The 21,027-nt window shown below is 43.1% G+C and overlaps 1 long non-coding RNA gene across 1 annotated transcript in view; it reads left to right on the top strand.

Annotated features, from left to right (window-relative positions):
- The window catches only part of LOC114206511 (uncharacterized), a 43,274-nt gene extending 35,963 nt beyond the window's left edge, over nucleotides 1-7,311 (top strand). Inside the window, exon 3 of the long non-coding RNA XR_015768582.1 lies at nucleotides 7,192-7,311. This is a non-coding gene — a long non-coding RNA (uncharacterized LOC114206511). The remainder of the gene's footprint in view (nucleotides 1-7,191) is intronic.
- The last annotated feature ends 13,716 nt before the right edge of the window (nucleotides 7,312-21,027 follow it).

The following is a 21,027-nucleotide window of genomic DNA, read 5'->3' as shown; positions in this document are numbered from 1 at the left end:
GTCTTGGCTACAGTGAATAAAACTGCAGTGAACATAGGGGGTCTATATCTCTTCAAATTAGTGTTTTCCTTTTCTTCAGATAAATACCCAGGAGTTGAATTGCTGGATCTTATGGTAGTTCTACTTATAATTTTTTGAGGAGCCTCTATAATGTTTTCCACAGTGGCTGCACCAGTTTGCATTCCCAGCAATAGTGCACAAGGGTTCCCTTTTCTCCACATCCTTGCCAACACTTGTTATTTTTCATCTTTGTGATTCTAGCCATTCTGACAGGTGTGAGGTGATATCTCATTGTGGTTTTGATTTGCATGTTTTTGATGATGAGTTACGTGGAGCATCTTTTCATGTGCTTTTTGGCCATCTGGATGTCTTCTTTGGAAAAGTGTATTGTGAAAACTGTAAGACATTGATGACAACACAAATAAATGAAAAGATACACGTGCTCATGAATTGGAAGAATTAATATTGTTAAAATGTCTACACTACCCAAAGCAATCTACAGATTCAAAGCAATCTCCATCAAAACACTAGTGGCATTTCACAGAACTACAGCAAAGAATCCTAAAATTTGTATGGAACCATAAAAGACCCCAAATAGCCAAAGCAATCTTGAGAAAAAAGAACAAAGCTGGACGTATCATACTACCTGATTTCAAACTACACTACAAAGGTATAGAAATCAAAACAGTAAGGTACTGCATGAAAACAGGCACATAGATCAATGCGATAGAATAGAAGACCCAGAAATAAACCCATGCATGGTCACTCGATCTACCATGGGGAAAAGACCGTCTCTTCAACAAATGGTGCTGGGAAAACTGGACAGCACATGCAGAAGAATGAAACTGGACCACTCTCTTACACCACACACAAAAAGAAACTCAAAATGGATGAAAGACCTGAATAAAAGACTGGAAACCATAACACTCCTAGAAGAAACCAGAGCAGGTCAGCTCTCTGACAATATTTTTGGGACCGGTCTCCTCAGTCAAGGACAACAAAAGCTGAAATAAGCAAATGGGATTATATGTAACTAAAAAGCTTTTGCACAGGGAAGGAAATCATTGACCAGTGAAAAGGCAACCTACTGAATGGGAGAAGATATTTGCAAATCATACATCTGACAAGGAGTTAATATCCAAAACATATCAAGAACAAACACAATGTAATACAAACAACCCAAACAGCCTGATTTAAAAATGGGCAGAGGACTTGAACAGGCATTTTGGGGTCTCATGTGGTAGCAGGGAGATGGCGGCTGGGGTGAAAGTCAACCCAAAAGTTGCTCCCTCGGATGCCAGCTGTGGTCAGAGCACCTCCACCCACGCTGGCGTAGGCCTGGGCTCCCTCACAGCATGGCAGCTGGGGTTCAAAAGCAAGAGTCTCGAAAAGAATCAGGCAGGAGCTGGATTGCCCTTTGTGACCCACTTGCAGAAGTCATAGAACATCAGTTGTGCTGCCCAAGTGAGAGAGGGGCAGGCCTCCCAATATGACAAGCGTCAGAGTACGTTGTGAGAAGAGTCTAAGGGCTGCGGTAGACTGTGGCAGCCACCCTTGAATACACAACATGCCACAGAAGAGAAAGGGAGCCAGCCATGGGCAGGAACCTCTATATGGACTCTTGCCCCAGGCCTGCAAATATAAGGGCGGTGGCAGGCTGGTGGCAGCCAGTTCCCTCTGATCTAGACAGCTACACCTGTGTGAAACTGTTCTGCTTGAGCCAGAAGGCATCTAGCCGGGAGCCCCGAGCCAATCTCTGAGCACTGACCTCGGGAATCCAAGAGCAGCAGAGGGGTTTGGGGCCTTGCTGGGGAGGAAGGTTTAAATTAGCCCTGAGGGTTCTTTCTGGCATAAGACTCACCAGGAAGCCCCAACCTTTCCCCTCCAGGGGCGGTGGGAGAATCTGCCACATGGCCATGCAGCCTCCTATCCTGAGAGAGGGCCTGGAGCCCTGGGTTCCAGACCTGCTCAGTCTCTGCACAATCTTGGGGCCTCACTTCTCATGCTTCAGCTGTGAGCCGGGAGGGCAGGGCTGGAAGGCGGGCCCTAAAACCTGGGCCCTGTTACCTTCCCTAGGAGAACACATCACCCCTTCCAGAATACACCCACCTCTGCCTCCAGAAGGGCAAACCTGTGCTGGTTTGATGGCCAGTATTTCCCCCAATCAGTGCTCACAATGGGAGATGGACACTATTCTGGATGTCACAGCCTGGGGCAGTTTAGTAGGGTCTCAGACCTCCATACACAGCTCCCATGCCTCCCGCCCCGCCCCGCATGGCATTATTCTCAGAGGGGACCCTGGGCTGGAGGAGAGGACAATCAGATGGTTGGCAGGAGGTAGTTCTAGTTTCCATGGGGACAGGGAGCCGGCCTGGAAGGAGGGAAGCCACCTTCAGCAAAATACAGTGGGAGCTGTTCTCTCTACAGAGAAGAGGGTCAAGGTCAAGGTCATCTTAATCAGAGGAAAATCAGGGCCTCAAGCAAGCTGGAGGGCACACTCCCACTCTGGGATCTTTGGCAGGAAAAAGTCCTCCCAGCAGGGAGGAGAGTTTGCCCTCAGGTCCTTAAAAGGAGAAAACTGGAGGCAGCTGCGGCTGGTGGAGAGCCACTGGCTGGGAGGGAGGACCCATCACCATCCCCAACCTCTGCCCAGAGCCTACCCCACCGGGGGAATCCCTCAGGGAGACCAGAACCAGGTTTCAGTGCGAGGGTGGGGAGAAGAAGTGAGGTAAGGAAGGAGGTTGTGTCCCCATAGTTACCCCTAAAAGGCTCAAGCTGTAAGGGAGAGCTCCCTTCTGCAGGAAGAGAGAGTTATCCAAAGCCATGGCCTTACACCTAGTATCCATCCAAACCCCCAGTTTGCTTCTGCTCCCCACTGGTTCCCGGCAGCTTTGGGACTGAAAAGATTCATTTCAGTAAGGTGTATAAGCTTCCCATTGGGGCGGCAAGGACTAGGTTCAGGAAAGACCAAGGTAGTGTGGTGTGTGAAAAGGGACTCACCTTGCTTGGGGCACCGAATAGTAATGGTCTGGCCCAGGTTTGCCGGATTTAGCAAATAAACATACAGGACTCCCAGAGAAATTTGAATTTTAGATAAACACTGAATTTTTTTTAGTGTAAGTATGTCCCATGCAATATGTATTGTTTATCCAAAATTCTATTTTAACTGGGCCATCTATATTAATCTGGCAGCCCTAGGCCTGTCCCACTAGGGCCCCCAGTAGGCACTCAGGAGGACCATCCCCCAACACCCAATCCCTAAAGCATGAAGAGAGCCAGGATCCTGGCAATAGAAAGGAGCGGCCTTCCTCCGGGGTGCCCTCCCGAGTTCCTGGCAGGCCTCCCTCTCCCCAGCACCTGCCCCTAACTGCCCTGCCTAGATTTTCAGATCTGATACCAGAGATCCCATGGCAGCCTAGGCCCCAGGAAGCTGTTTGGCTGTTCGTGCTGTATCCGACTCCACTGGGCATCCACAGCCATTCACTGAGCACAATGGCACTAGCCTTATCTTGAGAGTCAGGGGAGATGACTGTGGGACTGGGCCTTACAGAATGCATGAGAGAAAATGGAGCCAGACAGGAGGAAAACAGCACCTGCTGCTACATCCTGGGAATTCGAGTCAGTCCCTTAGCGAGGCTACTGTTCTGACACTGGGTGAGGATCCACAGGAGGCTGAAAGGCAAGACCAGTCATGCAGGCTTTGGATCCTATGCCAAAGCATTTGTACTTTACCCTTGGCAGTGGCGATCCACGGAGGGGTACTTCACAATTTATATGTCAGTAAAGGTAAACAAAGAATACAGTACAGTGGGCAGCACTCTCAAAGCATGGTCCGTGGACCAGCCCTGAGGTCTCTAAGGTCCTTTCAGGAGATGCACAAGGTCAAGATTATTTTCGAACAAATACTAAGATATTATTCGCCCTTTTCACTAAGTTATCATTTGACTAATCCCTCAAAAGAATGATGGGTAGGGGCACCTGGGTGGTGGAGTTGGTTGGGCACCCAACTTGGTTTTGGCTCAGGTCATGATCTCAGGGTTGTGAGATCGAGCCCTGCATCAGGCTCCACACTCAGTGTGGAAACTGCTTGGGACTCTCTCCCTCTCCCTCTGGCCCGCCTCCCCAAAATAAATAAATAAATCTAAAAAATAAAAATAAAAAAGAATGGTGGGTAAAACTGGATACTGAATTAAGGCAGTGGACCTAAAGGGATCAGCATAAGTGGCCCAAATAGGCCATTTCAGCATAAGGATTATTTAGACCTGAAGGCAATAGCGAATCAGCAGATATAGGAAGTATCCTTTGTCCTCCCTTTGTCTGACTAAGGGCATCAATTTTTCTTTGTGGAAGTCTTTTCCGCCACACCAGAAAGGGAAGAGCCACCCTCAACACTGGAGATGGAGCATGAACACCAAGATGAGTCTGTATAGAGAGACCTTCCTGAAATAATCCTTATCTTTCATTAATTCCCTCATATAAGTCCTAGCCACTTCCCCACAGTCCATTGTCCGTTGAAGACCAGACCTCCTTCCTTTGTTAGAATGGCATATAAGCCCTCATGTCCAACCACTTCTTTGAGTTCACTTTTCTGTGAACTCTCAGGCATGTAAATATTAATGAAAATTCCATGCCTTTCTCCTGCTAATCTGTCTTGTTGGTTTAATTCACAGGCTCCCAGACTCTAAATTTAAGAGGGTAGAGGAGGGGCGCCTGGGTGGCTCAGTCAGTTAAGCATCTGCCTTTGGCTCAGGTCATGATCCTGGGGTCCTGGGATGGAGCCCCATATCAGGCTTCCTGCTGGGTGGGGAGTCTGCTTCTCCCTCTCCCTCTGCCCCTCCCCCCTGCTCCTGTGCACATGCTTTCTCTGTCTCTCATGCCCCCTGTCTCAAATAAATTAAAAAAATCTTTTAAAAATTAAAAAAAAGAGGATAAAGGAAAATTGTATTCTCTCCAACATATTGAATTGTACTTGTAGTCATTATAGATCTTCACTGACATGTATTTGCAATGAAAAGAGTGCTCATTTATGAATGTCCATGATGAAGCAGTAAAATATATGTTTTATTAAATTTCAGTCTGTGTCTAGCGCACATTTTTGTCTTTTTAACATTCTGTGCAAAAAAAGGGAAATATATATAAAGTACTTCTGCTGCTTACCAAAGGATGTTGGTTGTCTTAAGGAAAAGCACTTTGTGTGATTCTCTGAGTTGCCAGCTGAACTAGCTTTTTTCGTGGAATACCATTTTTACTTGAAAGACTGACAAATAATGGAGATTCAGACTCTGATAACGGGTAGATATTTTCTCAAAAATGATGTGAAGTGAGGGTCCCACTCAACAAGAAACAACTGACAGTATTTGTTGCTTATGACAAAATTTGAGCTTCTAAGCAGAAGTTAGAATTTTGGAAAATTTGTATCAACCACCGTGGGCTTGACAGCTTCCTAGTTGTGATACTGTAATATAATGAGTAATGTGTGTTTGGTCTTCTTCCCTGTTCTGGGCAGAGAGCTCCTAAAACCCTTGGAAATTCTCAAGAGACTGGTTGAGTAGAGGGTCTTTTGTTATTCATAATAAGCCCCTTTCAATGGTACCTGAGTTTATGCTAATGAGGTGACTCTTGCAAGACAAGAGGAATCAGTTATGTGATTAGAGGGGTGGAACTTTTGGTACCATCCCCTTACTCCAGGGAGGGGAGCGGAGCTGGAGATTGACTTAATCACCAATGGCCAATGATTCTTTCATACCTACATAATGAAGCCTCCATAAAAACCCCAACCAAGGGGGTTCAGAGAGCTTCTGGGTTGGTGAAAATATCCATGAGCTGAGAGGTGACACACCCCAACTCCATGGGGACAGAAGCTTCTGCGCTCAGGGCCGTTCCAGATCTTGCCCTGTGTACTTCTTTATCTGGCTGTTCATCTGTATCCTTTATTTCATCCTTTATAATAAACCAGTAAATGTAAGTAAGCATTTCCCTGAATTTTGTGAGCCATTACAGCAAATTATCAAAACTTTGGAAAGGGAGTTGTGGAACCCCAGATTTACAGCTGATTGGTTAGAAGCACAGGTGACAACCTGGGACTTGTGGCTGGGATCTGAAGTGGGACTGAGCCCTTAACTGTGGGGTCTGCTCTAACTGCAAGTAGTTAGTGTCAGAATTGAATTATAGGACACCCAGTTGGTGTCCAGAGAATCAGTTGATGTGGGAAAAACCCCACACATTCAGGGGTCAGAAGTGGTGTGAGTAGAGAGGGAACAGTAGTGTGTTTTTTTTCTTTTACTAATACTTAAAGAGGTTTTTTTTTTAAGATTATTTATTTATTTGAGAGAGAGAGCACGAGCAGGGTGAGGGATAGAGGGAGAAGCAGACTCCCCACCGAGCAGAGAGCCTGATGTGGGGCTTGGTCCCAGGACTCGAGGATCATGACCCTAGCCAAAGGCAGACACCTAACCAACTGAGCCACCCAGGCGCCCCCTTAAAGACTTTTCTGATAAGATTAGTAGTGGTAGTGGGATACCTGGGTGGCTCAGTCGGTTAAGCTGCTGCCTTCAGCTCAGGTTGTGATCCCAGGGTCCTGGGATCGAGTCCCATATCAGGCTCCTTGCTCAGCAGGGAGCCTGCTTCTCCTTCTGCCTCTGCCTACCACTCCCCCTGCTTGTGCTCTCTCTCTGACAAATAAATGAATAAAATATTTAAAAAAAAAAAAGAAATATACTAGAGGCATTCCTTCTAAGGTCAGAAATAAAAAAAAAATTTTAAAAAAAGATTAGTAGTGGTAGTGGGGCATCTGGGTGACTCAGTCGTTAAGTGTCTGCCTTCGGCTCAGGTCATGATCCCAGGGTCCTGGGATCCAGCCCCGCATCGGGCTCCCTACTCAGCAGGAAGCCTGCTTCTCCCTCTCCCTCTGGCCCTCCCCCTGCTTGTGTTCCCTCTCTCGCTGTGTCTCTCTGTCAAATAAATAAATAAAATCTTTAAAAAATAAAAAAATTTTAAAAAAAGATTAGTAGTGGTAGTAACAAATGTGATTTTTCAATATTGTATGATGCAATGTGTTAAAATTTGGAAGATCTGCATATCTCAATCAATGTTTTCCAAATGTCAAATGCATGTTTGTCACAAAATCATGCATATGTAGGTTCTCCTGGGAGGCTCAGTCACTTGAGCATCTGACTCTTGGTTTTGTTTCAGGTGCTGATCTCATGGATTGTGGGATGGAGCCCCGTGTTGGACTTCATGTTCAGACTCCCAGCAGGGAGTCTGCTTGGGGATTCTCTCTCTTCCTCTCCCTGTGCCCTTCCGCCTGCTAATGTGCACTCTCGCTTTCAAATAAAAAAAGTAAATCTTTTTTAAAAATCATGCATTCATAGAAGATTTATTCAAAGTGCAAGATAGAATGATAGATTTTAGGGTGCCTGGGTGGCTCAGTCAGTTAAGCATCTGCCTTCGGCTCAGGTCATGATTCCAGGGTCCTGGGATTGAGCCCCGCATCATGCTCCCTGCTCTGTGGGGAGCCTGTTTCTCCCTCTCCCTCTGCTTGCTACTCTTTCTACTTATGCCTCTCTCTGTGTGTCAAATAAATAAACAAAATCTTTAAAAAAAAAAAAAGAATAGGGGCGCCTGGGTGGCTCAGTCGTTAAGCGTTTTCCTTCGGCTCAGGTCATGATCCCAGGGTCCTGGGATCGAGCCCCGCATCGGGCTCCCTGCTCCTTGGGAGCCTGCTTCTCCCTCTCCCTCTCCCACTCCCCCCTGCTTGTGTTCCCTCTCTCGCTGTGTCTCTCTCTGTCAAATAAATAAATAAAATCGTTATAAAAAAAGAATAGATTTTAATGTAACAGAGTACGAAAATGCCATTGCTATGGTTTCAGATTCTACATTGCAACTATCCTTTAAGAAACTGCCACTTGTCGAATTTTGATGTGCTATCAAAGAATAATATCCACAAAAGGCTATTAAATACTCCTCCCATGGGGTGCCTGGGTGGCTCAGTCCTTTAAGCCTCTGCCTTCAGCTTGGGTTAATCCCAGGGTCCTGGGTCTGAGCCCACATGCGGCTCCCTGCTCAGCAGGGAGCCTGCTTCTCCCTCTCCTACTCCCCCTGCTTGTGCTCTCTCTCTCTGTGTCAAATAAATAAATAAAATCTTTTAAAAAAATAAAATAAAACCCTCCTCCCTTTTCTAACTGCATATCTTTGTGACACTGAATTTTCTTCATATACTTCAACTCAAACAATATATTGCAACAGAATGCAGAAGCAGATATGAGAATCAAGCTGTTTTCTATTAAGCCAGACATTGAAGAGATTTTGAAAAATGCAAAACAAAGTCATCCTTTTTACTAAAATTTTTTGTTATGGAAAAAATAGTTACTTTTCACAAAAGTTCTTTACATTAACATATAATTGGCTTATTATAGTTATTTTTAATGAATTAATATATAATTTTTAAACAATTTCTTAGCTTTCTTTTTTTAAAGACTTATTTATTTATTTTGGGGAGGGGAGAGGGGTAGAGGGAGAGAGAATCTTCTGTAGACTCCATGCTCAGTGTGAAGCCCCACTCGGGGCTCCATCCCATGACCCTGAGATCATGACCTGAGTGGAAACCAAGAGTTGGAGGCTTAACCAACTGCACCACACAGGCGCTTCTAGCTTTAATTTCTAATAGGCCTCATTAACAAAAGAGCTTTTGGGTCCTCAGTGATTTTTAGGAGTATAAAGGAGTTCTGAAACCAAAAAGTTTGGGAACCACTGCAAAATAGGTACAAGGGAATAAGTCTTCATCTCACTCCTGAATCTCAGCCTACAGTTTGTTTCCCTCCAAAGACAATTGCTGTGACCAATGTCTTACACATCCTCTTCTACATTCTGTCTTTATACACAAAAGGCACCCACTGTTCTGCACCTGGCTCTTTTCAGGACAAAAAGAATGGACCATAGGAACCAGTCCATATCAGTACATATACAGTTGCTGCATTATTTTTAATGGCTGCACTGTATGCTTATAATATGAATGTAGCACAATCTATTAAGCCATCTCTCTGTTGTTGAACATTTGGGTTGTTTCTTTTTTTTTTTTAAGATTTTATTTATTTATTTCTTTATTTGAGAAAGAGAGAGTACTCGTGTGAGCGGGGGGAGGGGCAGAAGGAGAGGGATAGGGACAAACCGACTCTGCACTGAGTGTGGATCCCGACTTAGGGCTCGATCATATGACCCTGAGATCATGGACCTGAGCCAAAACCAAGAGTTGGACACTTAACCAACTGAGCCACACAGGTACCCCTCTAATTTTTAAAAACTAATATAAACAATGATGCAATGAACATCCTTGGGGAGATTTAAAGCAGGTCAGTGATATGATCAGATTTGCTGGTTAATAAAAGTTCATCATGAACATGTAAACTGCTGAAATCTGAACAAATCTGGTGGATTGGTATCAATGCCTACTTCCTGGTTGTGAATATTTTACTGTTGCAAGATGTTATCATTGGGGAAGACTGGGTTGTGGGAACCAAGTGAAGGGAATCTCTCATTCTTTCTTTTTTTTTTAAGATTTTATTTATTTATTTGAGAGAGTGAGCAAGTGAGAGAGAGCATGAGCAGGGTGAAGAGCAGAGGGAGAGGGAGAAGGAGACTCCCTGTTGAGCAGGGAGCCCGATGCAGGGCTCGATCCCAAGACCCCGGGATCATGACCTGAGCCGAAGGCAGATGCTTAACCGACGGAGCCACCCAGGCGCCCCTCTATTATTTCTTATAACTGCATGTGAATCTACAACCATCTCAAAATACAAAGTATAATTAAAAAAAAACTGACACCATCAGGATGGCTGTTGTCAAAAACAACAGAAATTTTCAACAGAAAATTAACAAGTGTTGGTGAGGAAGTAAAGAAACTGGAACTTTTGTGCATTGTTGGTGGGAATGTAAAATGGTACAGCCTCTGCGGGAAGCAGTATAGAAGTTCCTCAAAAAAATTAAAAATAGAATTACCATATGATCCACTTCTGGGTATATACCCCAAAGAATTCAAAACATGATCTCAAAGAGATACTTGAACTTATCTATCTATCTATCTATCTATCTATCTATCTATCTATCTATCATCTATCTATTTATTTATTTATTTTTAAGTAGACTCCACACCCAATGTGGGGCTCAAACTCATGACCCTGAGATCAAGAGTCACACGCTCTACTGACTCAGCCAGCCAGGCATCCCTCAGAGATATTTGTACTCCCATGTTCATAGCAGAACCATGCACAACAGTTAAATCATGGATGCAACCCAAGGGTCCACTGATGGATGACTGGATAAGCAAAACGTGGTATATACAATGAAATGTTATTCAGCCTTAAAAATTCTGCAGTATGCAATGACCTTGAGGACATTATGTTAAGTGAAATAAGCCAATCACAAAAAGACAAATACTATGTGATTCCACTTAGCTGAGGTTTCCAGAGTAGACAAATTAATAGAAACAGAAGGTGGAATGATGGTTGTCAGGAGCTAGGTGGGGAGTTAAGGGCTGTAGCATTTCGGTGTTGCAAAATCAAAAAATTCTGGAGGTTGGTTGCACAACAATGCAAATATACTTAATGCTACTGAACCGTACCCTTAGAAATGGTTAAGATGGTCAATTTATGTTATGTAGTTTTTACTACAATTATTTTTTAAAAATTGGAAGGAGGGCTAGTGAAAAAAAAATCACTCTGGCTGCAGCAAGGTTTGGGAAGGCCAGACTAGAGGCAGGGAGGTCTCCTAGCAGAATGTTCCTATTATCCAATGCTGAGGCTTGAACCAAGGCAGTGCCTGGAGCTGAAGGGGCTGTGATAGATTGAATTATTGACCCAAATCTTTGCTCCACTACAATAGAATTCTCCATCCACATCTTTGTCATAGTGGATAAAGAATATTTTCCCACTTTTGACTTCATGTTTGGCCATGTGACTTGCTTTGGCCAATAAATAGGAAGTCTGTGAATCTGACAAGAGGAGATTGCTCAGTAGGACATGCCCTCTTGAGCTACAGTCATCTGCCCTGATAAGAACAGACCTCAGATAGCACTGCCCCTTCTATCTGGGCCCTGGAATGACTCTCCAGGAACAGATCATTTGCCCTGGATGGCTACAGGTCCAAGGAGAATGAAAGCAATGTCAAGCACACCTGAACTCCACCTGTAGCTTGGAGCCTCAAGGGACAGCTGACCTACAGACCCCGGAGCATGACAATATGTGATTATTGTTTTAAGCTTCTGAGAATTGTTTGTTTGTTTTTAGGATAGCACAAATAATCATTTTATAATGGCATTTAGCAGGCTTTTATAACCTCAGCGATCATTTGGCTAATAGCAAAGTTTTCCATCCAGCAACATTCCACCCCAAATACAGAAGACTTTCCAAAGGCAGTCAAGACAGTGCTGAGATGGCTTAAATCCATGTACATTCATGTACAGACTGCAGGTGAAAGCAGAGTAAAGAATCCCAGGACATCGTTTCATAGATGGGAGGGAGTATAGTAACCTAAGACCTTAGCTCAGTCGGGATGGTGGTACAATCTCTGCAGGAAAACATGATCAACAGCTCTTAGCATAACCTTTCTGGAGTGACTTGAGTCTGGAGATTGAAATGAATATACTTGCTCTTACTGGCTGGCATTAAATATTTGGTGAAGATGCTTTTTGGAATAAGCGCTACCCTTGCAGGATGGAAGGGGCCAGAATTGTTAACTTGTTCCCCAGGTTAACTTGCCACTGAGGAGGTGGTTGGTCTCCTTGAGGAATGGTGTTAAATGGGGGACTTGGTGGACATTGTTCAGCAGCAGGAGCTACGTCACCCTTTAGTGGGAGCCGATGCTGTTTGTTGGGTCCATGCATAGCCTCCATCCCTCTGACTGGCTACTTCCCTCATGTGTCCTTTAGGCCAGCATCAGAGTGGCCAATGACTGAAGTTGGCTGATGTCAAATGGCCAAGTCCTCTCGGTAGTTTAGCACCTCTTCAAAGGTGGACAAAATTCTGAATTTTGCAGGGCCGTTTGTTACACAGCCAACAGACTTGGCTATAGCTATAACAAACAAATACAGAAGCCTTAAAAAACTTACTGTGGAGGGACGCCTGTGTGGCTCAGTCTGTTAAGTGTCTACCTTTGGCTCAGGTCATGATCTTGGGGTCCTGGGATCAAGTCCCGCATTGGGCTCCTTGCTCAGCAAGGAGCTTGCTTCTCCTTCTGCCTGCCTCTCCCCGTGCTTGTGCTTGCTCTCTCTCTGTCTCTGACAAATAAATAAATAAAATCTTTAAAAAAATTTCTTTTAAACTTACTGTGGAAAATCTCAGATATATACAAAAATAGAGGAAATAGTAAAATGAATCTCTGGGCACCCCTGTATCATATGGCCAATCTTGTCTCACCTATACCCTCACCCACTCTTCCTACAACCCCTGGAGTACTTGAAGCAAGCTCAAGACATCATATCATTTCATCTATAAATATTTCAGTATGTAGCTCCAAAAGATAAGAAATTTTAAAAATACTAAATTATCATACCAAAAAATGAATAATAATCCATTAAGAGAAACAGCTATTCAGTCTTCTATTATCTTAGAATTTATATTTTTTATATAAATTCTTAGACCATTTCTTCTATTAATCTTAGAATATTCTTTTATATTTCTTCTATTATCTTAGAATTTTCTTTTCTCTCATTTTTTTAATAGTTGTTTGATTTGGGATCCAAATAATATCTATTTATAGTGCTTGGTCGACAAATCTTCAATCTATAAGTTCCCCACTATCTCTGTTTTCTCTCTTGCAACACCATTTTGTGGAAGAGATTAGGTCGTTCATCCTCATTGTTTGCCGCATTCTGGATTGGGCTGATTGCATCCCTTTGGTACCATTTCATATGTTCTTTTGCCTTCTGTGTTTTCTGTAAATTGAACAAATTGGATTCAATTTTTTTTTTTTTTTGAGACTGCTTCCTAGGAGGTGATGTGTGCTTCCATCAGGAAAACCCAAATTTTGGGTTGCCTCTCTTTTTGTGACATATGCACCATTGCTGATTACTGCCTAGATTCAGGAGGGGTGGCAAAATAGTGATATTTTAAACATAAATTTGTTTTTCTTTTATTAGCAGGCATACTTCTACAAAGTGAAACTTCCTTCATTGATTAGGTACCCTGAGGGAAAGATCATGTACAAAAGACAGGATAAATATTTGATGCTTTCCTTTCATTCATCAGTTGCCTTGCATCCTCCTAAAGTGACAAATGAGTTATTTTTTAAAATATGTATGAATCAGGGGTGTCTGGGTGGCTCAGTCATTAAGCGTCTGCCTTCAGCTCAGGTCATGAACCCGGGGTCCTGGGATCAAGCCCCACATCGGGCTCCCTGCTCAGCGGGATGCCTGCTTCTCCCTCTCCCACTCCCCCTGCTTGTGTTCCCTCTCTCGCTTTGTCTCTGTCAAAGGAATAAATAAAATCTTAATATATATATATATATATATATATATATGAATCAGTGGATTTAAACATGTTTGATGGGTATCAATCAATACATTACAGTTATTATTCTTACTGATACTCAAATAATCCTGCCTTTGGCTAGTGGAAGCATACTCAGGTTGGCTCCTGTGTTCTTTTGACATGATCCTGGTGGTGTTTCACAGCATCTTATGGTATGACAGGATGTCTAGGACTCACCCATTGTATTTCCTGTCCCAAACTCGACTTGCCCACTTTTCAGAGGCACGTGCATCAGCAGTACTTGGTGATTGAGTGAATGTCGGTGGTTGCGAGAGATGGGTTGACTCAGTTTTATGACTTCCTGAACTGTATTCACTGTAAGAGAAAGGGCAGGGTTGGGGTCGACATTGAGGGCAGGGACACCTGGGCAGGGGCATGCCCTGTGGCTCTGCAACTCCACACATTTATCAGCCCATCCTAGACAAAATGCCAGGTCTGTGGGAGTCATGAGAGAAGTGATAATTGCCTCTGAGAGCTCAAGATCCAGGTGGAAAGACAAACATCCTCCTCCTGAAATAAGGGATGGGATCAGGAGACCAGAGTAGTCAGAGAAGAGTTGGAGGGCACGGCGTAGGAGGGGGGGACAGACATCTCTCTGGCCAACCTGCAAGGCCTTGGGGACTTGAGCAGTACCACCTCAGCACCCAGGAAGGGTGATGGCTGTCACTGCAGGTGGTCCTGGGGTGGCTGAGGATAATGGCAATCCAAGACCCCAGCCAGCTACAAGATTACACATGGTCAGCCACATGGGTCACTTTCTTCCCCTGGTCCCTGTGCATGAGAAAGCACTTGTTTTCTCCAAACATGGTTTGGATCCCAAAGAGGGATGTGTGTCCTTGTGTTGTAGTGTGCTTGGCCTGGTAACATAACCTTCCCAGCCCCTGACATATACATATACTTGTGCATTTATTCATGAAACACAAACACATGCATTCAAATTAAAAAGCATGTTTATATAACCACCGATTGCCATGTAGACAAACAGATATAGTGCAGAAGAGGACAGTTGGCCCTGCACTGAGGGGAGGAGGCCTACTTTTGAATCTGGCTCTTTCTTTAGGCCAGTGGTCTCCAGACCTCAGTTAACTGATCTGTAAAACAAGAGTCAGCCTTAATGTCTCTGTCCGTGAGGTCCTAACCCACACTGAGGTTCTTTTTTTTTTTAAAAGATTTTTTTTTTTGTTTATTTATTCATGAGAGAGAAGAGGAGAGAGAGAGAGAAGCAGAGGGAGAAGCAGGCTCCCAAGGAGCAGGGAGCCCGATGCGGGACTCGATCCCAGGACCCTGGGATCATGACTTGAGCCGAAGGCAGACGCTTAACCATCTGAGCCACCTAGGCGCCCACCCACACTGAGGTTCTATGGTTAATATATATACACACTAATAGGAACTCTACCCTCACCCCCCACAAGCCACAGGGTTACCCAGCAATGTTTTAGTTCCCTCAGAATCTTCTAGGGATCTGTCTCCACCTCCACACGCCACACATTTAGCCAGAAGGAACCCTACACCTTCGGAATCCCCAATCCTCAGGCTGAACCTTGCTTTTGTGAAAATAAACAAAGAAAACCTATTTCAAACTGGCATCAGGAAGCAGTAAAGGGAGGATCTTTACTCACGTACCACTCATCACAGCTTACTTTACATACTCCAGGAAGAAGGAAGATTCTTTTTTTTTTTTTTTAAAGATTTTATTCATCCATTTGACAGAGAGAGACAACACAAGCAGGGGGAGTGGGAGAGGGAGAAGCAGGTTTCCCGCAGAGCAGAGAGCCCGATGTGGGGCTTGATCCCAGGACCCTGGGATCATGACCTGAGCCAAAGGCAGACGCTTAAGACTGAGCCACCCAGGTGCCCAAGAGGGAAGATTCTTTCCTTGTTCAGCAACAACCCAGCTAGTGAGAAATCACCACAATCCCAAACTCTTACTCTACTGCAATGAAATTTCATTGAGAACAACCCCTCCCAAACCCCTCTCCTTTGTTCTTCAGACTGGCCTATAGTTTGCCATAGTTGGAATGTCCTAAATTGCAATTCCTCTGCTATTCCTGAATAAGCCCATTTTTGCTGATTAAATAATGGGCTATCTTGTTTTTAAGGCTCACAATTTTACTTTGACTATATCAACCAGAAAAGAGTGAAATGGTACCGGGTGGGCCCCAGGATAGGGTGAAGGGGCAGCTGGCTCTAGCTCTGCACCCATTCCCTGGGCCTGGATTCTCTACCTCTTCCATGGAGCTCCAGCAGGGACAGTAACCAGTCTACAAGAATGAAGGGTTCATGATTTGCCTGGAACTGGCAGTTGCCACCATTGGCCTTCAAAGGCCTACTGGACCCTCGCAGTTTTCTTGGGTAGATAGGAAACTCTGTGTGTGTCTACTGGCTCCCTCACACTTAGCTTGCCTACTCCTAGTCGGCTGCCAAGGGACCCTGGGTCTTAAGCACTCCTCTGGGTTGACTGTATGTTTTGAGAAAAGCAACTATGGGAAGAAGGGAAGGCTTTTCTGTAGAAAGGCAAGACTATGTAGTGAAAATGGGGATGCTCTGGACTAGATTCTGGCCTAACCACTTGTATACTATGTGGTCTTGGGCAACCTCTGCAGGCCTCAGTTTCCTCATCTATAAAATGGGAACTTAAGTGACTATCCTAATATGGTTGTAAGGATTCACTGAGATAATGCTTATAAAGCATTCAGCACAGTGTCTGGCACATAATAAGTCTTCAAAAACTGGTAGCTTTTGTTGTTATTATTATTGACTGGCCTGTTTTCCAAAACAGGACACAAAGGTAGATTCTGGGAACTCCAGAAAGGGATGTTTGATTTCTACATTCGACAATTTTACTGTATTTATTTATTTATTTATTTAAATATTTTATTTATTTGAGAGAGAGAAGGAGCACAAGCAGGCGGAGCAGCAGAGGGAGAGGGAGAAGCAGTCTCCCTGAGAGGGATGCTTAACGTGGGGCTCGATCCCAGGACCCTGGGATCATGACCTGAGCCAAAGGCAGGCACTTTAACTGACTGAGCCACCCAGGCGCCCCTCGACAATTTTAGAAGCAATATTAAAGTACATATTAAGCATTTGGAAAATAGTGACATTTACTTCTGTATCTGGCAATATGCAGACTAGTTGAATAGTGAAATCTCTCCCTAAAAATGCTGAATATAAAAACCACGTATGTTAAAGCACAGATGAACTGGTGTTAAGTAAGAGAATCAGTCAGAAGCCAGAATAACAGGAGAATATGTTCCCACCATGGGTAAGCCTACACTAGAACCTGTGCCCCCTGCGGTCCTGGGGTATAAATGGGGTCTCCTCAGTACTACTTCTGTCTTTTTGGCCCTAACTCTGATTCTGCCTACTGCAGCGTGACCACTCTTGTATGGGTTTTGACCAGCCTCATGCAGGTGCCACCTCACCTTGGGCATTTGTCTTCTACTTCCCACTTCCTGCTTGAGTCTATTCTGACTCAATAGGGTAGGGTCCCCTTGGGGATCTCTTGGGCTTTCACACATGTACAACTGGGGAAGTTAATGTCTATAGGGCCACTCTTGACCAATGGGTGACAAAAGCAAATAATAAATGTTTCTCCCTTTAGCCCCCATTTCAGAAGGCTCCTCAGAAGATCCTGTGACAATCAAGAAATATCAGCGGTCCCCTTGATAAGGTGACCTTGTACTGGCTTCTCTTCTTTCTTTGTCCAACTCTCCCATCCCTCACTCCTGCTCGCTGGGATCACTTCCCAAATTAACTACATGCAAGTCTTTGTCTGAAGCTCTGATTTTAGGAGAACCAAAACAAAGAAAGAAAGAGAAGAAAAAGCCTTAGGTTGGGGGTCATCAAAGGACCCTTCCCTACCCCAGATTTGGGGCTTCTTAAAAGTCTGTGCTCTAGGGGAGAAATAGGGAAAAAATTCACCCACAGAAGGCTTTCCTGTATAACTCTGGGTAGACTAGGAACACAGGGAATAAAAGAAGTCTGCTAGGATTTCTGACACAAGCTAACATTCAAGCAGAGGGAAGCCCCAAATCATATTCCCTCTGTGACTAGATAAACCCCAAGCCAAAATTTTAATTAAAAGTAGTTCTGGGGGGCGCCTGGGTAGTTCAGTCAGTTAAGCATCTGCCTTTGGCTCAGATCATGATCCCAGAGATGGGGGGTGAGGGTGGGGGTGAGGGTGGGGGGGTCATCGGTTCTCCCTGCTCAGCAGGGGGCCTGTTTCTCCCTCTGCCCCTCACCCTGCTCTCATGCTCTCTCCCACTCTCTCTCTCTCAAATAAATAAATAAAATCTTAGAAAAAAAAAAGTAGTTCTGAGTTGGAAGTACCCCTAGGTGACTGGCAGAAGCAAACAAAATCCTTTCTGGAATAACAGATTTAAACACAATCTCAAAGAATTCCAAGGAACATAAGCTCAAAATAAAAAATCAATAAACTCATGAAGAAACAAACCACAGGATCATGAATTAGCAGAAACACACATAGCAGGGTGAAATCTACAAATGCTGCATAAAATGGAATAGGAACCAAAATAGAAAAAAGTACTTTAATATGTTTAAAGAAGTTTTAAAAAGATATTGAGATATTTGGAACACTACATCAAAAACTAATGATGTAATGCATGGTGATTAACATAACATAATAAAAAAAAGTAAATGAAACAAATATGTCTAGTTAATTTTATTTCTTATTCTATCATCATATCTCAATATCTTTTTTTATTATGTTATGTTAATCACCATGCATTACATCATTAGTTTTTGATGTAGTGTTCCATGATTCATTGTTTGCGTATAACACCTAGTACTCCATGCAGTGTGTCCTCTTTTTTTTTAGAGGTTAGTTCACTTGCTATTTTATTTTATTTTATTTTTATTGTTATGTTAATCACCATACATTACATCATTAGTTTTTGATGTAGTGTTCCATGATTCATTGTTTGTGCATAACACCCAGTGCTCCACGCAGAATGTGCCTCCTTAATACCCATCACCAGGTTAACCCATCCTCCCACCCCCCTCCCCTCCAGAACCCTCAGTTTGTTTTTCAGAGTCCATAGTCTCTCATGGTTTGTCTCCCCCTCTGATTCCCCCCCTTCATTCTTCCCCTCTTGCTATCTTCTTTTTTTTTATCATATAATGTATTATTTGCTTCAGAGGTACAGATCTGTGATTCAACAGTCTTGCACAATTCACAGCGCTCACCATAGCACATACCCTCCCCAATGTCTATCACCCAGCTACCCCATCCCTCCCACCTCCCACGACTCCAGCAACCCTCAGTTTGTTTCCTGAGATTAAGAATTCCTCATATCAGTGAGGTATTATGATACATGTCTTTCTCTGATTGACTTATTTCACTCAGCATAATACCCTCCAGTTCCATCCACGTCGTTGCAAATGGCAAGATCTCATTCTTTTTGATGGCTGCATAATATTCCATTGTATATATATACCACATCTTCTTTATCCATTCATCTGTCGATGGACATCTTGGCTCTTTCCACAGTTTGGCTATTGTGGACATTGCTGCTATAAACATTGGGTGCAAGTACCCCTTCAAATCCCTACATTTGTATCTTCGGGGTAAATACCCAATAGTTCAATTGCTGGATCATATGGTAGCTCTATTTTCAACTTTTTGAAGAACCTCCATACTGTTTTCCAGAGTGGCTGCACCAGCTGGCATTACCACCAACAGTGTAGGAGGGTTCCCCTTTCTCCACATCCCTGCCAACATCTGTCATTTCCTGACTTGTTAATTTTAGCCATTCTGACTGGTGTGAGGTGATATCTCATTGAGGTTTTGATTTGGATTTCCCTGATGCCAAGCGACGTTGCACACTTTTTCATGTGTCTGTTGGCCATTTGGATGTCTTCTTTGCAGAAATGTCGGTTCATGTGTTCTGCCTATTTCTTGATTGGATCATTTGTTCTTTGGGTGTTGAGTTTAATAAGTTCTTTATAGATTTTGGATTATACTAGCCCTTTATCTGATATGTCATTTGCAAATATCTTTTCCCATTCTGTCGGTTGTCTTTTGGTTTTGTTGACTTTGCTGTGCCAAAGCTTTTTATCTCGATGAAGTCCCAATAGTTCATTTTTGCCCTTGCTTCCCTTGCCTTTGGTAATGTTTCTAGGAAGAAGTTGCTGCGGCAGAGGTCGAAGAGGTTGCTGCCTGTGTTCTCCTTTAGGATGTTGATGGACTCCTGTCTCACACTTAGGTCTTTCAACAATTTTGAGTCTATTTTTGTGTGTGGTGCAAGGAAATGGTCCAGTTTCATTCTTCTGCATGTGGCTGTCCAATTTTCCCAACACCATTTGTTGAAGAGACTTGTCTTTTTTCCATTGGACAGACATTCTCTCCTGCTTTGTTGAAGATGAGTTGACCATAGAGCTGAGGGTCCATTTCTGGGCTCTCTATTCTGTTCCATTGATCAATGTGTCTGTTTTTGTGCCAGTACCATACTGTCCTGATGATGACAACTTTGTAATAGAGCTTGAAGTCCGGAATTGTGATGCCACCAGGTTTGCTTTTCTTTTTTAACATTCCTCTGGCTATTAGAGGTCTCTTCTGGTTCCATACAAATTTTAGGATTATTTGTTCCATTTCTTTGAAAAAAGTGGATGGTATTTTGATGGGGATTGCATTGAATGTGTAGATCGCTTAACTAGACATATTTGAATATGAACCAGATAAAACTTCAAGAAATGAAAACTAATAATTCAAATTAAAAACCTCAAAGGACAAGAGCAAAGGCAGAGTAGGCAACATCAAAGAGAGAATTACTAAACTGAAATATAAAGCCTAAAAATTATCAAGAATTCAATAATGAATGACAAAAATATGAAATACAAAAAAGAAGTTAAGAGGAATAGAAGAGATTCAACATTTATTCATTGTAAAAACATCTCGGCAAACTAAGAATTAGAGGGAACTTCCTCAACTCAATGAAAGATATCCACTAAAAACCTACCTCTACTGTCATATTTTATGGTGATACACTGAATGCTTTTCTCTCTAAGTTAAGAACAAGCAAGGATGTACACTCTTAGCACTCCTGTTGAACATTTAAATGGATGTCATAAATAGTGTAATAAGTCAAGAAAAAGATATAAAAGGCATATAGATTGGAAAGGAAGAAATAAAACTGTCTCTGTTAGCAAAGAACATAATTGTCTATGTAGAAAATCACAAATATCTACAAAAAAGCTACTGTAATAAATGAGTCTAGCAAAGTTACAGGATACAAAGTCTACACAGAAAAATAAATTGTATTTATATATTGCAATGAAAAATTCCACTGGAAATTTAAAACATAGTATCATTACAATAGCACAAAAAGCACAAAATACTTGGTATAAATTAACAAAACAAGCTTGGTATACTGAAAACAACAAAATAAGAGAAACTAAAGAAGACCTAAATAAATATTTATGGATTGGAAAAATCAATAATGTTAAGAAGCCAATCCTTCCCAACTTATTTTATAGATTTAATGCAATCCCA

The sequence above is a fragment of the Eumetopias jubatus genome, unplaced genomic scaffold (genome assembly GCF_037043125.1).
Source record: "Eumetopias jubatus isolate StellerSeaLion01/CBP00866 unplaced genomic scaffold, mEumJub1_p1.0 scaffold_7, whole genome shotgun sequence".
Classification (NCBI taxonomy): domain Eukaryota; kingdom Metazoa; phylum Chordata; class Mammalia; order Carnivora; family Otariidae; genus Eumetopias; species Eumetopias jubatus.
The sequence above is the reverse complement of the archived record's forward strand: the minus strand, read 5'-3'. Positions and strand labels throughout refer to the sequence as shown.